Consider the following 13,510-nt stretch of genomic DNA (forward strand, 5'->3'; position numbering starts at 1 on the left):
TTCTGGCTTTTTCGTGGACTGTAGGTATGAAGAACAGACTCGATCTAATCTATGAAAAACTGTAAAATCTCACCGAGCAACCTGGAAATCTGATACCACTTGATAGAGGCTAAGGTGTCCCGATGTTTCGATGAGATGGTGGCTATCGTTTTCTGTGGGAGTCGACCTTGACGATCCGACTACGAACGTGCGAGACGTCGCGCCTTAGCAATCGCTAAACCAACTTCCGAGGGTTATTGACCACGCCGGAGCACGATCAACCTGACCATGAGGGTCTGTTTCCTGCGAGCAAACGAAGAACAAGCAAGAAACTGAGATTGCAATCGGGATATTGCGAATATAAGATGAAAGCTTTATTGATCAAGGTGGGGTTCTGTGAAGTCTTGGTCTGGTCGTTGGACACAAACGAAGTACACGAAGTTGCAGCTATGGCGAACTTTTAATCTAAACAAAACCCAAAGTCTAAACGACGCCCTAAGGGCTGTATATATGGAGGAAGAGGGGGGAATTTCGTGGCCCTTGAGGGTGGGGTCCGAAACCAACCCTAACTCTTGTTTCCCCACACATACGGACTCTAAAAATAGCCTATACTTAAGTATTTCGCAATTACATGGGCCTGGCCCATTAATAAGGTGACGCAGCACCTAGAATAGCCTATGGACGAATATTATGAAGTGGCATCTTGTATATTTCATCCAAGGCTTCATGCACTCCTTATGGCGGCTTCAAAGTCCTGAAATCATCACTTATAACTCCGTTCTTGATCCCCTTGCGCATGCCATCAACTCCATGCGTGTTCTTGCTCTAATGTTCATCCTTCTCCAAGCTAGGCCCTTCATTTGTAAGCAAAACAAATGTATCCAATTTAGGCAGCATCATAATCTCATGAACATTAGAATCATTACCAAGAAACGAAAGTACCTGGTAATTTAATTGGCGTGCGCGAGCTCTAGTAATTGGTCCAGTTTATGTAACAGTAGGGGCTGTGGGTGTAACAATGGTATTGATGTCCTCATCAAATAGGATGGTTGAGTCCATTCAAGAAACGTGCCATAGTTTGCTCATTATCTTCTGTGACATTAGCTCGTATCATGGCAATCTCCATTTCCTTGTAGTATTATTCAACGCTCTTGGTTCCTTGCTTGAGGAGTTGGAGTTTCTTGAAGATGTCGCGGTTGTAGTAAGTTGGCACGAAGCGTGCTCTCATGACATCCTTCATTTGCGCCCAAGTAGTGATGGGTGGTTCACCTCTTGCCGCTCGGTGCTCAATGACTTGTTCCCAACAAATGAGGACACAGTCTTGGAACTCAAGGGATGCCATCGCGATCTTCTTCTCTTCCTCATAGTTGTGCAAGCGGAAGATTTTGTCAACCTTTAATGCCCATGATAGGTACTCTTCGGGATCATTGCTTCCATTGAACTTGGGCATGGTGAACTTTAGCTTGCCGTATCTTTGCTCTTCATTGTGTTGGGGTCGAGGATGATGACGTCCTTGATGAGGAGGATCGTCTCTCTCAACTTGTTCTTGTCTTGGATGATTTCCATTGTCTTCTTGCTCTTGTTGAACTTGGGGTTCTTGTCGAGCTTGTGGATGAGCTTGAGGAACTTGACGATGCACTCTAGATTGATAAATCCTCTCTTGAACTTCTTTGCGAAGCGCTTCTTGATGCTCACGATTTTGGCGGTTGTGCCTGGCTACGGGTTGACTTGAACGTCGGAGGGCATGTTGCGCCTCAAGTGCTTGAGCTTCTCGCAATTGTTGTTCTTGACGTTGTGCCTCGGCATCTTGTGCATCTTGGTGTAGTCGTGCTCTCTCTTACTCTTCTTGTTGGCGTTGGTGTTGTCGTTCTTGTGCTTGTGCAAAAGTAGCTTGGTTTTGACGATGTCGTTGTTCTTGAGAGTTGTTGTCGTGTAGATGGTTGCGGTTTGCTTGACGATCTTGGCATGCGGCACGTCGAAGAATATTCGATGTCTGTGTACTTGAGCCAGAGATGGTGTAGTCGGAGTGTCGACTTGAGCGGCTCCGTCTTGAAGAGGACGAAGTGGAAGAAGAGCGGTTGAGCAACAAAGCATGAATCTCGTCCATTCTTGCATCATTCTCTTGCTTGTGGTCATCGAGCTTGTTGTCAAAATAATCTCTTGTACGTTGCTCAGAGAGTCGCAAGTCGGTGGAAAGGTTTTCGATGCATTCACTCATTGCTTGTTGCTCTTGATGCAAAGCACATTGTGCACCAAAGAGGTGGCTCTTTGTGACGTAGGAGGTCATGTCGTCATCTAGCTCGATGAAGAGTGGGTTGGTAGAAGTACTTGGCCTATCCATCATTCCAAGAAAATATGTGAGTGGGAGAAAGAGAAGAACTTATACCAAATGTACCTTGACCGAAGTTGAAGATGGATCAATGATCACTCGAATGTGGAACAAGGAAATAGAAAAATTGGTACCAATTCTTGTCGGTTTCTCACACCTACACAATTAAAAGCTTATGGTGGAGCCCGGTTAGGATGGTGGCACAAAATTTGATGCAATTGTTAGTGAGCTTCAATAATGTTGGAAAATATTCGCAAATTTGCAATGCAACAAGTAGACCAATAGCAAAATATGGTACACGGAAACTCACACGCGGAGAGATAAATGGGGTCGTGTAACCAATGATGAGCCAAAATGTGGAATCCACGAAAATGCTCTTGTTGCACAACACTAGAGATACGCTGGCACGATTGCACAATAGGTGGATACGAAGACTTGTGCACAACCTACTAAGCAAAAATGCAACGACTTCTATCCCAAGTATGCTCTATGTATGGTGTTCCAATGATATGATCCAAGATGATCTAGTATGAAAATCTTAATTTAGTATTATGCTATGGTTCTTGCTTAAAAGCTCTTTGCTTATATTTCCTTTTGCTTGAAAGCTTGTTTGGCTCTTTCTCTTTTGATCTCTTTTCTCATGCAATGCTTTACGAACCAAGATAGCAATTGTGTATGCGATGACAACTTTGTGACACAAGAGATGATACGAAGATATGCACCAATGATTTGGTATGTATGCTATGGGAAGTATGACCACTAATGTGCACAAGTGACGTTGCCGGCAATACTCAAAGGCTAGTCTCGATGGGTAAGATACGCAAAATTGGGCTATGATGGCTATCAATGCAATGGCAAGAATGATATATCACGATATCAAGATGAGGTTACCGATTCTTGCTTACGGTATGGTGTCAAAATGGTGTACTGATTGTTGTCGATGTCGTAGTGCACGGTCTTCAGTACGTTGGCGAAGATGCCGTTGCACCGTAGTCGGAGTTGTCGAAGTAGCGGAAGTCGTCGAAGATGCGCAGACGTTCTGTCTAGGCCATAAGGTCCGGGCGGGGCTGGAAGTTCTGGGGGTCGTGATTCTACCAAGAACAAAGAATTGGGGATCAGAGATTTGGGCGGGAAAACTTCTGGAAAATCCTAGATCCGGAGGGGAAAAGAAAAATTTTAGGGTGAAGGGAAGGTGTGGAAGCTAGATCTACTTGAGACACAAGGAATCCACGAATCAAATCCAACAAAACTTCATCACACCAACAAATCACAAAAAATTTGCGGGCTATTTTTGTGGGAAATTTTTGGATTTAGGACGAAATCAACAAAACAAGGCTTGAAAACACAACGGGGAGGCTCCGAAATCGTGATCAACGTGGCTCTAGATACCAAGATAATGTAGGGTGGAACCCTAGATGGCCGATCTTTCACGAAAGGAGCGGATCCCGCGAAGGACACGAGGATCACAAGGGGTAATCACAAAGAGAAGCACACGAGGAAACATGAGAGAATCACTCAAACCAACAAGAATAATCACACATATGCTAGATCCGAGTACACATAGAGATCACATGATCCAAAGTCAACACGGGACGATACATAGGGTAACCGGTTCTTCTCCGTGAGAAGGTCTTGAAGGGGCCACCCGAGAGGGGGTCTTGAATCCAACATGGATCTTCTCCGAAGAGGGGCCACGGTCTCTCTTGAGGAGTAGATCCGTATGTATGAGCAAGGCTCTATCTCACAAATGAGCTATCACAACGCTAACCCTAAAACATAGGTAGGAGAAGAATATATATAGTCTCGGGGGCGAAAGGGTACATGGCCCTTGGCCCAAGTCACTGCACGCAGGCAGGGCCGGAAGTTCCGGACGCCGAAGGTTCCGGGCCAGGTTTCGGGCCAGGTTCCTGGGGGGGGGGGTCCGGCCTAACCATAGAGTTGGCACGGGAGGAGCTGGGCTGGCGTCCAGGGGCCGGAAGGTTCCGGGGAGGGGGGGAGGAAGGTCCGGGCCTGGTTCCGGGCAAGTTCCGAGCTAACCATAAAGTGGGCACGCCTGGGCTGGTCGATGTTGTCGGAGGCTGGAAGTTCCGGTTCAGCCGGAGGTTGCGGGGGCCAGATGTTCTGGGCTCTGGCCGGAGGTTCCGGGCTGGACAGAGAGTTGACGCCTGCCTCTTCATCTTTAGCTCTTGGCTCTGTGGATTGTGCGTTGTACCTGACCACACATAGCGTCTCGGACTTAGGCAGTAGCCATGTCTCACTCGAAGGAGGGGAAAACTCAAGTAGGAGTGATGTCACCTCGGATTGAATAGCACGAGCTCTTGCTCTTGTCATGGGCCCACTTGGAGCTTGGATAGCCGAGGTAATATCCATGGGGATGGCCATAGGATGCTCCACATCAGAATCAAGGGTTTCCCCGAGAGCTTCCTCATCCAGGTGGAGCGAGCGAAATGCCTCAACGATGCCTTCGAGAAGGAAGCGGCGCCCACAGGCGTCACCATCGCCTACCCCGACCCATGACCGGCATCAAGGTCTTCACTCGGCACTGCACCCCCAACCACCTAACTAGACCAAACCACCACCGCGGCCACACGCCCAGCGTCCTTCGGCCCCATGCGCCCAACATCCACTGACGATGCAGGAAACTGTCAGATCCCTTGGTAGGGGTCCTGGTGTAGCTGCAAGTCTTAGATCGAAGGTCACACTAGGCATTTACCAGGTTCGGGCCTTCATAGAGTAATACCCTACACCCGGCTCATGTTTGTTATTTATGGTGGAGGGATACCTTGTGCGAGATGTTACAATGGTGTAGTTAAGATGACTACCAAGAGTTGGTCTATATGAGAATAGATGGTAATGAGAACTCCCTAGCATCCCCTTATATACACGGCGGAGGCTAGAGTTTTACAAAGGAAGATGCGATCTAGGGCGGCCGCCCCCACCAGCTTGGATGTCAAGATGATCACCATGTGTCACGGTTAAATCCGACAGATCTTGGGTAGGGGGTCCCGAGCTAGTGATCTCAGCTAGATGGTAACAGGACGAACAAGAGACACAATGTCTATCCAAGTTCGGGCCCTCTCGAATAGGTAAAACTCTATGTCCTGCTTTTGTTGTATTGATTGTGATGGAGTATAAAGTACAACATGATCTACCTTGAGATTGTATGAATGTGTCCGTCCTCTACCTACGAGCTAAACCCCTTGACTTACATGGGGGCCAGGGATACCTAGAGCTACAATAAGTCGGTTACATCTAGGGATAAGCTTGATGATGATTTGAACATATCTTGAAGTGTGCGCCAAGACTTTGAAGGGTTCCACATTGAGTACACTAGGAGTCATCGTGATCATGGCACATTCTTCGGTTGTCTACGGGTCCTCGGCCGACCCATGACTGGCAGGCTGACGTGCCTAGCACCCCCTAGTCTAGGACACCTTCAGTAGCCCCCGAACTGGTCTTCAAGCTTAGGACATCGATCAACTCATTGGAGCAGCTTCATGTTCGGTCTTCAGCTTCGCAGGCGAGTTCAAATATCTTGATGCTATGTTCATTTCATATCCGAGGACATCTTTGATCCGAAGTCTTCTGCAAATCGTTTGATCCACCTCTTCAGCTACTCCCCTAATACATCTCTATGATTTTTCATTGTCTCATTTATTGTATTATCAATCTTAGATAGTTTATGTGCAATTTTATATCATTTTTGGGAACTAACCTATTAACTCAGTGCCCAATGCCAATTCTTGTTTTTGCCTATTATTTTGTTTCGTAGAAAATCAATACCAAACGAAGTACAAACGCGATGAAAATTTACGGTGATCTTTTTGGACCAGAACGGACCCTAGAAGCTTCCGGAGGATGCCAGGAAATGTATGAGAGAGCCACCAGAAACAATTTTTCCGCTGTCGCAAGCTTCTATTCTTCCGTGATCCCATTTGGAGGCCTTTTCCGGTACTCTGTTGAAGGGGGAATTGATACGGCTTAAAGCTACGTCGATATTTCCCCAAAGAGGAAGGGATGATGCAGCACAACGGCGGTAGGTACTTCTCTTAGATGTGAAACCAAGGTTATCGAACCAGTATGAGAACCAAGCAACACAACGTAAACAACACCTGCACACAAATAACAACTTCTCGCAACCCGACGTATAAAAGGGGTTGTCAATCCCTTTCGGGTAGCGACGCCCAAAGATGGGCAAACATATGTGAATAAAATTGTAGTAAATTGATAGATCGAACGCCAAATAAAATAAATGAGAATAAATTGCAGGAAGGTATTTTTGGTTTAATAGATCTGAAACTAAAAGCAAAGGAAAATAGATCGCAAAGGCAAATAATATGAAAAAGAGACCCGGGGGCCGTAGGTTTCACTAGTGGCTTCTCTCGAGAAAAATAGCAAATGGTGGGTGAACAAATTACTGTTGGGCAATTGATAGAACTTCAAATAATCATGACGATATCCAGGCAATGATCATTACATAGGCATCACGTCCAAGATTAGTAGACCGACTCCTGCGTGCATCTATGATAGGGGCGAGGGTCCCGATCTTCCGATGAGATGATAACTATCGATTTGGTGGAGACGACTTTTACGATCCGACTACAAACGTGAATCTAAAAGACTTGGACTCTATCTTCTCTTGGCCCAAAAGTGACGTGAGAGGACTTTTTGAACACAACATAAACTTCTCCTTTTCCCTTATCTTCATATGTGGATTGTACAAATGTCCCATACACCTGCAATTAGACAAAACACAAAAGTGTGTGAAGTATTTTTGTTCTGGATAACATAAATAGATTATTGAATAGTTTGCATTAGAAATCACCTGACAAATATGCATGTATGCAATATTTTTGGTCGTATCCAAGGTAGTCATGTCCTCATCAATCTACTACTATTGCTTCACACATCGTCCGCTATCCAGCATGCATCTAGTGTATTAAGTTCATGGAGAAACGGAGTAATGCAATAAGATTGATGACATGATGTAGACAAGATCTATCTATGTGGAGATAGATCCCATCGTTTTATCCTTAGTAGCAACGATACATACGTGTCGGTTCCCCTTCTGTCACTAGGATCAAGCACCATAAGATCGAACCCACTACAAAGCACCTCTTCACATTGCAAGATAAATAGATCAAGTTGGCCAAACAAAACCCAAATATCAGAGAAGAAATACGAGGCTATAAGCAATCATGCATAAAAAGAGATCAAAGAAACTCAAATACATTCATGGATATAAAAACATAGATATGATCATAAACTCAAAGTTCATCGATCCCGACAAACACACCGCAAAAAGAGTTACATCATATGGATCTCCAAGAGACCATTCTATTGAGAATTCAACCAAAGAGAGGAAGCCATCTAGCTACTAACTACAGAACCAGAGGTATACAAAGAACTACTCACGCATCATCGGAGAGGCACCAATGGAGGTGGTGAACCCCATCCGAGATAGTGTCTAGACTGGATCTGGTGGTTCTGGATTCTGCGGCGACTGGAATTGATTTTCATCGATGCCTCTAGGGTTTCTAGAATATTGGGGTATTTATAGAGCAAAGAGGCGGTCCGGGGGCACCCGAGGTGGGCACAACCCGCCACGGCGTGCCTGGGCCTCCTAGCGCGCCCTGGTGGGTTGTGCTCTCCTCGGAGCACCCCCAGGCGCAGCTAGGGCCCATTAGGTGTCTTCTGGTCCAAAAAAATCTCCGCAAAGTTTCGTTGAATTTGGACTCCGTTTGGTATTGATTTCCTGCGATGTAAAAAACATGCAGAAAACATCAACTGACAGTTGGCACTATGTCAATAGGTTGGTACCAAAAAATGATATAAAATGATTATAAAACATCCAAGATTGATAGTATAACAACATGGAACAATCAAAAATTATAGATACGTTGGAGACGTATCAGCATCCCCAAGCTTAACTCCTACTTGTCCTCGAGTAGGTAAGTGATAAAAACAGAATTTTTTATGTGGAATGCTGCCTATCATGTCATATCATACACTGGTGCGCGTTTGTCCTAAACAAACGGTTTTTAACCCCTTTCCGCGACGGCATTTGGAACTATCGCCAAGTGAGTGTGGGCGATAGGGGGGGGGGTTCCTTCTCACACGACCTAGAAACCGTCGGGGATAGGGATCCTTCATGCATACAGTTGTCCCTATATAACTGTTTCTGATATCTCGAATATCCCAAATGCTTCGTCCTTGCTACTCATTTGTGCTCGCATTGCCATCAAAGTCGGAGTTTTGTGGTTCTGCCTAAAACCAGGCAGATTCCAGGCACGGGAGTTTTCCAGGCAGATTCTAGGCACGGGAGTTTTACGATGCCTGGCACATCACAAACAGTTCATGATTATAAACCTTGTATGATAGGTAGACAATCACACACATTTAGTTTTCCCGCACCATATGTGATAGTGTCTGACATCACACACACTTTGCAAACGGCAACTGTGTGCATGCTTGCACACGTTTCCTCTCTGTGAACCGTCTCGGATTATGGTGTATATTGCAAACGTTTGTGTTTTACCAACCGTGTGTGCCGTAATGACCCGCACAATGTAATTTCGCCCTAATTTAGTTGCTACTATTTAAAATTGTACCTAATTTAAACTTGAAAGTAGGCAATAGCTTTATTCATATCCATCAGGTTCAAACAACCAATGCATTATTCGATTCATAGGTACATATGTTTAAGAATTACAGAAGCACCAAATAAAGAATGATGTACCAGGGTTCTGTACTTGTACTATTACAAATGGTAAAGAAAGAGGCGACAGACATTCCAGTTGCTGAATAAGGTGAAACGGAATGGCCCTATTGTGCTCTCCTGGATGCAGAAGGCATGCAGGACTCTAGTCCAACCCCTTGAGATGGATGTCCACCAATCATGTAGTTTGAGAGGTAATCTTGAGTAAACTAATTCAGGATCCACTGCAAAAGAAAAAAGATTCAGATATTTTCATCTAACACAACTCATTACGGGCAGTAAAAAGAAGGCTACAAGGTTCTTACTTACCATCCTGCAGTTCACTGTTGTCTTGCATAAAGTGTAAACAAATAGTTCGATTGACATCTTTTGACCCATTTTAGTAACAATCTTTATTAGTTTCCTCACTTGATGCTGGTTCATGAATATCTCATTGCCCCATACGCGGAAAGGGTCGAAGTGTGGATCTTTGGCAATGATATATGTACCTAGAAGCACCAAGTTAATATTAGAAGCTAAACAACAATTAAAAATGATGTAGTACAACACTCCATCCATCCCATTATATTAGATTTTATTACATGTATATCTAGACATCATCAGAACATTAAGGTAACACTCTTGCGTGTTGCTATGTAGCCTGGGATTGCATATTTAGTCATTTAGTACAATGCATGTTGTTAAACAACAATTGAAAACGAAAAGGCATGTTAACTGCAATATCCTTAACAGCAACCAAACATCGTAATTCATAGTGGTATTGTTGAAACTATTATTGATGAAATTGAACTGCACGGCAAATGGTTGCACATATAGAGCATCACATTGTGAAGAACTGAAATAAACAAGTCATAAGGACATCTCTAGGCGATCCTTAAAAAGTTAAAGGACTAAAACCCTTAGTGGATATATATATATACTCCAGCAATTTTTGGCCTTTTCTAGTCGATCCCCTAAACTTAAGGTTGTAAACTTCAATTTAATCAAGTTCAAAGCAGGTTCAACCGAAAGTAGCATGCATTCAAACATAAACATAGATAGTTTTGCATAACCGAACATTAAACATAAATTTAAACTAAGTTAAACTACTTTCGGTCGAAGTAGAGGTCGAGCCAATCCTTTCTCGTCATGTACAGTGTGCCGCGAGCCGGGTCCGGGCCAGTACCGTCGTCGGGGTCGTTGGGGAAGGCTCTCCTCCACTCGTCGACGTCAATCTCCTCGTCCTCGGGGCCCACCTCAACGCCCTCCGCGCCGCCGCCTTCGAACTCATCATCGGAGGAGAGAGCGATAACCTCGCCGCCCTCTACGCCGGCAAAGATCGCCTGCTCTGCCTCCATGAGCTCCGGGTGTTGCTGGCAGAGCTCTTGCATGTAGGCCTCGTCGACGGCCTCGGCCTCGAGACGCTCCCATGCCTCGCGGTCCTCCCACACCATAGCCGAGCTCAACACCCCTGTCTCCGGCAGAACAAGGTGGACCGGATGTGTGCCGAAGGGGAAATTGAGCCTAGCTGCCGCGCCATGGTAGCAGACCTGCCAGCGGTCGTACTCCATGGCCGCGAGCTCGGACGTGTGGAAGCTACCGAGCCACCGGCGGGTGTGGGTCTCTCGGTCTGTAATCTCGGCAACCCATGTCCCCCACTGCCGCTGCTGGACCCCGAGGTAGGACTTCGTCGGCTGTCGGGTCCGGGGGAGGACGGGGAAGTCCTCGAACCAGCGTAGGGGTGCGGCGGCGGGCGGATTGGGGGACCGGCAACGGTGAATCGGGCCCGCTAAGGACGACGGTGACACCTTGGCGGCCACCTCGCCGGTGTCGGGTGAAAAGGCCACGATAAACCTCTTTTTGGCCATTGGCTACTCGAGCTCCCTGGCACACAGGCAGAGGTTGAGGATGGAGGCGCCGGTGATGGCGCCGACCTACCAATGGTTTCGAGGGTTGTGTGTGTCTGTGCGAGCGGAGGTTGTGTTTGAGGAAATACTGCGGCAACTGAAAATTTTACTAGGCAGGAGTAACAAGGCGGGGCTACTGAAAATTGGGATCAAGGGCGAGTAGTTAGTTTTGAGATTGCGAGGGATGCAGAGGCGGGAGTAAAATGCCGGGGCTACTGAAAATTTGAATCAAGGGAATGAAGCAGAGTGGGAGTAACAGACATCGCACATAGTCCGCACATACTAATCATGTGCTATCAAACATTAAAACCTTCCAGTCGGTAGATATTTTCGAGATTGCGAGGGATGCAGAGGCGAGAGTTTTGGGGGAGCGAGCTAGTGTGCTTGACACGCCGGCTGTCTACTGTAGCCGATGCACCTTCTCACGTAAGCCATAGGCGTACTATACACTGATGTTTCTCCAAGATATTCTGTACTACATCTCACACGGTTGGTGAGAATAAACTGTGTGGGATCTACTTGATTTGAATTACAAAATGGGGTCATAGCGGCAATGGACGCTGTTTGAATTGCTAGACCTTTTATCTGCAGTGAACATGCAACTATATGTGTGTCCTAAAAGAATTGGAATTATTCAGGGTTCGTTTGGACATTTCATACATTAAACTGGTTTTCTAGCCATTTAAGGTGCACAATTCAAAATTAAACTACATGCACATGCTACGGTGCATACAAATGGGCTGAAAATCAAATCTGTGTCCTTCAGTGCATGCTTAGGTCCCATGGAAGAAATGGGAATGAATTTATCGGGGTTCGTTTGGCCTTTTTTATACATTAACTGGGATTTAGGCATTTTATGTGCATAATTCAAATTTGAACTACAAGCACATGCTCCAATGCACTAAAGTTGGTTGAAAAGTCACATGTGTGTCCTTGGGTGAATTTCTAGGTCCCATGCAAGAGATGGGAATGAATTTCAAACACCAGGGCACTGTTGATTGCCGGCAAAACGTTGAGATGCATGGTTCTTAAATTCTAGTAAATCCAAAACTCGTCTGAAATTCATGAAACTTGGCATGCTATCATGGAGCGGCATCAACATGCCGTGCTGAAAATTTTGTCCCATTTGGGGCAGGTTCGGGTATAAGCTTCTCACAAACCAGAGCTTCTCACAACAAGCATGATGGTTTCAATAGGGAACGTCCCACCTTTGGGGATGACGCGATATCCATTGCCTCTTATCGCTTTCAAAAATTTTCTAGTGTCAACATAGAACGAGTGTTGTGTCAATTTTGTGATTTTTCGGGGTTCATTTGGACATTTTTATGCATTAACTGGGTTTTCTAAGCATTTTATGTGCATAATTCAAATTTGAACTACAAGCACATGCTCCAATGCACTAAGGTTGGTTGAAAAATCTAATCTATGTCCTTGGGTAAATTTCTAGGTCCCATGCAAGAGATGGGAATGAAATTCAAACACCAGTGCACTGTTGATTGGCGGCAAAACGTTGAGATGCCTGGTTTTTAAATTCTAGTAGATCCAAAACTCGTATGAAATTCATGAAACTTGGCATGCTATCATGGAGTGGCATCAACATGCCGTGGTGATAAATTTGACCCATTTGGGGCAGGTTCAGGTATAAGCTTCTCACAAACCAGTGCTTCTCACAACAAGCATGATGGTTTCGATAGGGAACGTACCACCTTTGGGGATGAAACAATATCCATTGCCTCTTATCGTTTCAAAATTTTTCTAGTGTCAACATAGAACGGGTGTTGTGCAATTTTTGTGATTTTTGGGGTCCGTTTGGACATTTTTATGCATTAACTAGGTTTTCTCGGCATTTTATGTGCATAATTCAAATTTGAACTACAAGCACATGCTCCAATGCACTAAGGTTGGTTGAAAAAATCTAATCTATGTGCTTGGGCGAATTTCTAAGTCCCATGCAAGAGATGGGAATGAAATTCAAACACCAGGGCACCGTTGATTGCCGGCAAAATGTTGAGATGCCTGGTTTTTAAATTCTAGTAAATCCAAAACTTGTCTAAAATTCATGAAACTTGGCATACTATGATGGAGCGGCATCAACATGCCGTGTTAAAAAATTTATCTCATTTGGGGCAGGTTCGGGTATATGCTTCTCACAAACCAAAGCTTCTTACAACAAGCATGATGGTTTTGGTAGGGAACGTCCCACCTTTGGGGACGAAACGATATCCATTGCCTCTTATTGCTTTCAAAAAATTTCTCGTGTCAACATAGAACAACAAGAGTGTTGTGTCAATTTTTGGGATTTTTCATGGTTCGTTCGGACATTTTTATGCATTAACTGAGTTTTTAATGCATTTATGTGCAGAATTCAAATTTGAACTACATGCACATGCTCCAGTGCATATAAATTGGTTGAAAAATCAAATCGGTGTCCTTGGGTGCATGCTTAGGTCCCATGCAAGAAATGGGAATGAATTTCAAACACGAGGGCACCATTGATTGCCGGTAAAACATTGAGATGCCTCGTTTTTAAATTCTAGTAAATCCAAAATTCGTCTGAAATTCATGAAACTTGGCATGCTTTTGTGGAGCGGCATCAAC

Source organism: Triticum urartu, chromosome 7A, assembly GCF_056163025.1.
Source record: "Triticum urartu cultivar PI428250 chromosome 7A, HENAU_Tu73, whole genome shotgun sequence".
NCBI classification, from domain to species: Eukaryota; Viridiplantae; Streptophyta; class Magnoliopsida; order Poales; family Poaceae; genus Triticum; species Triticum urartu.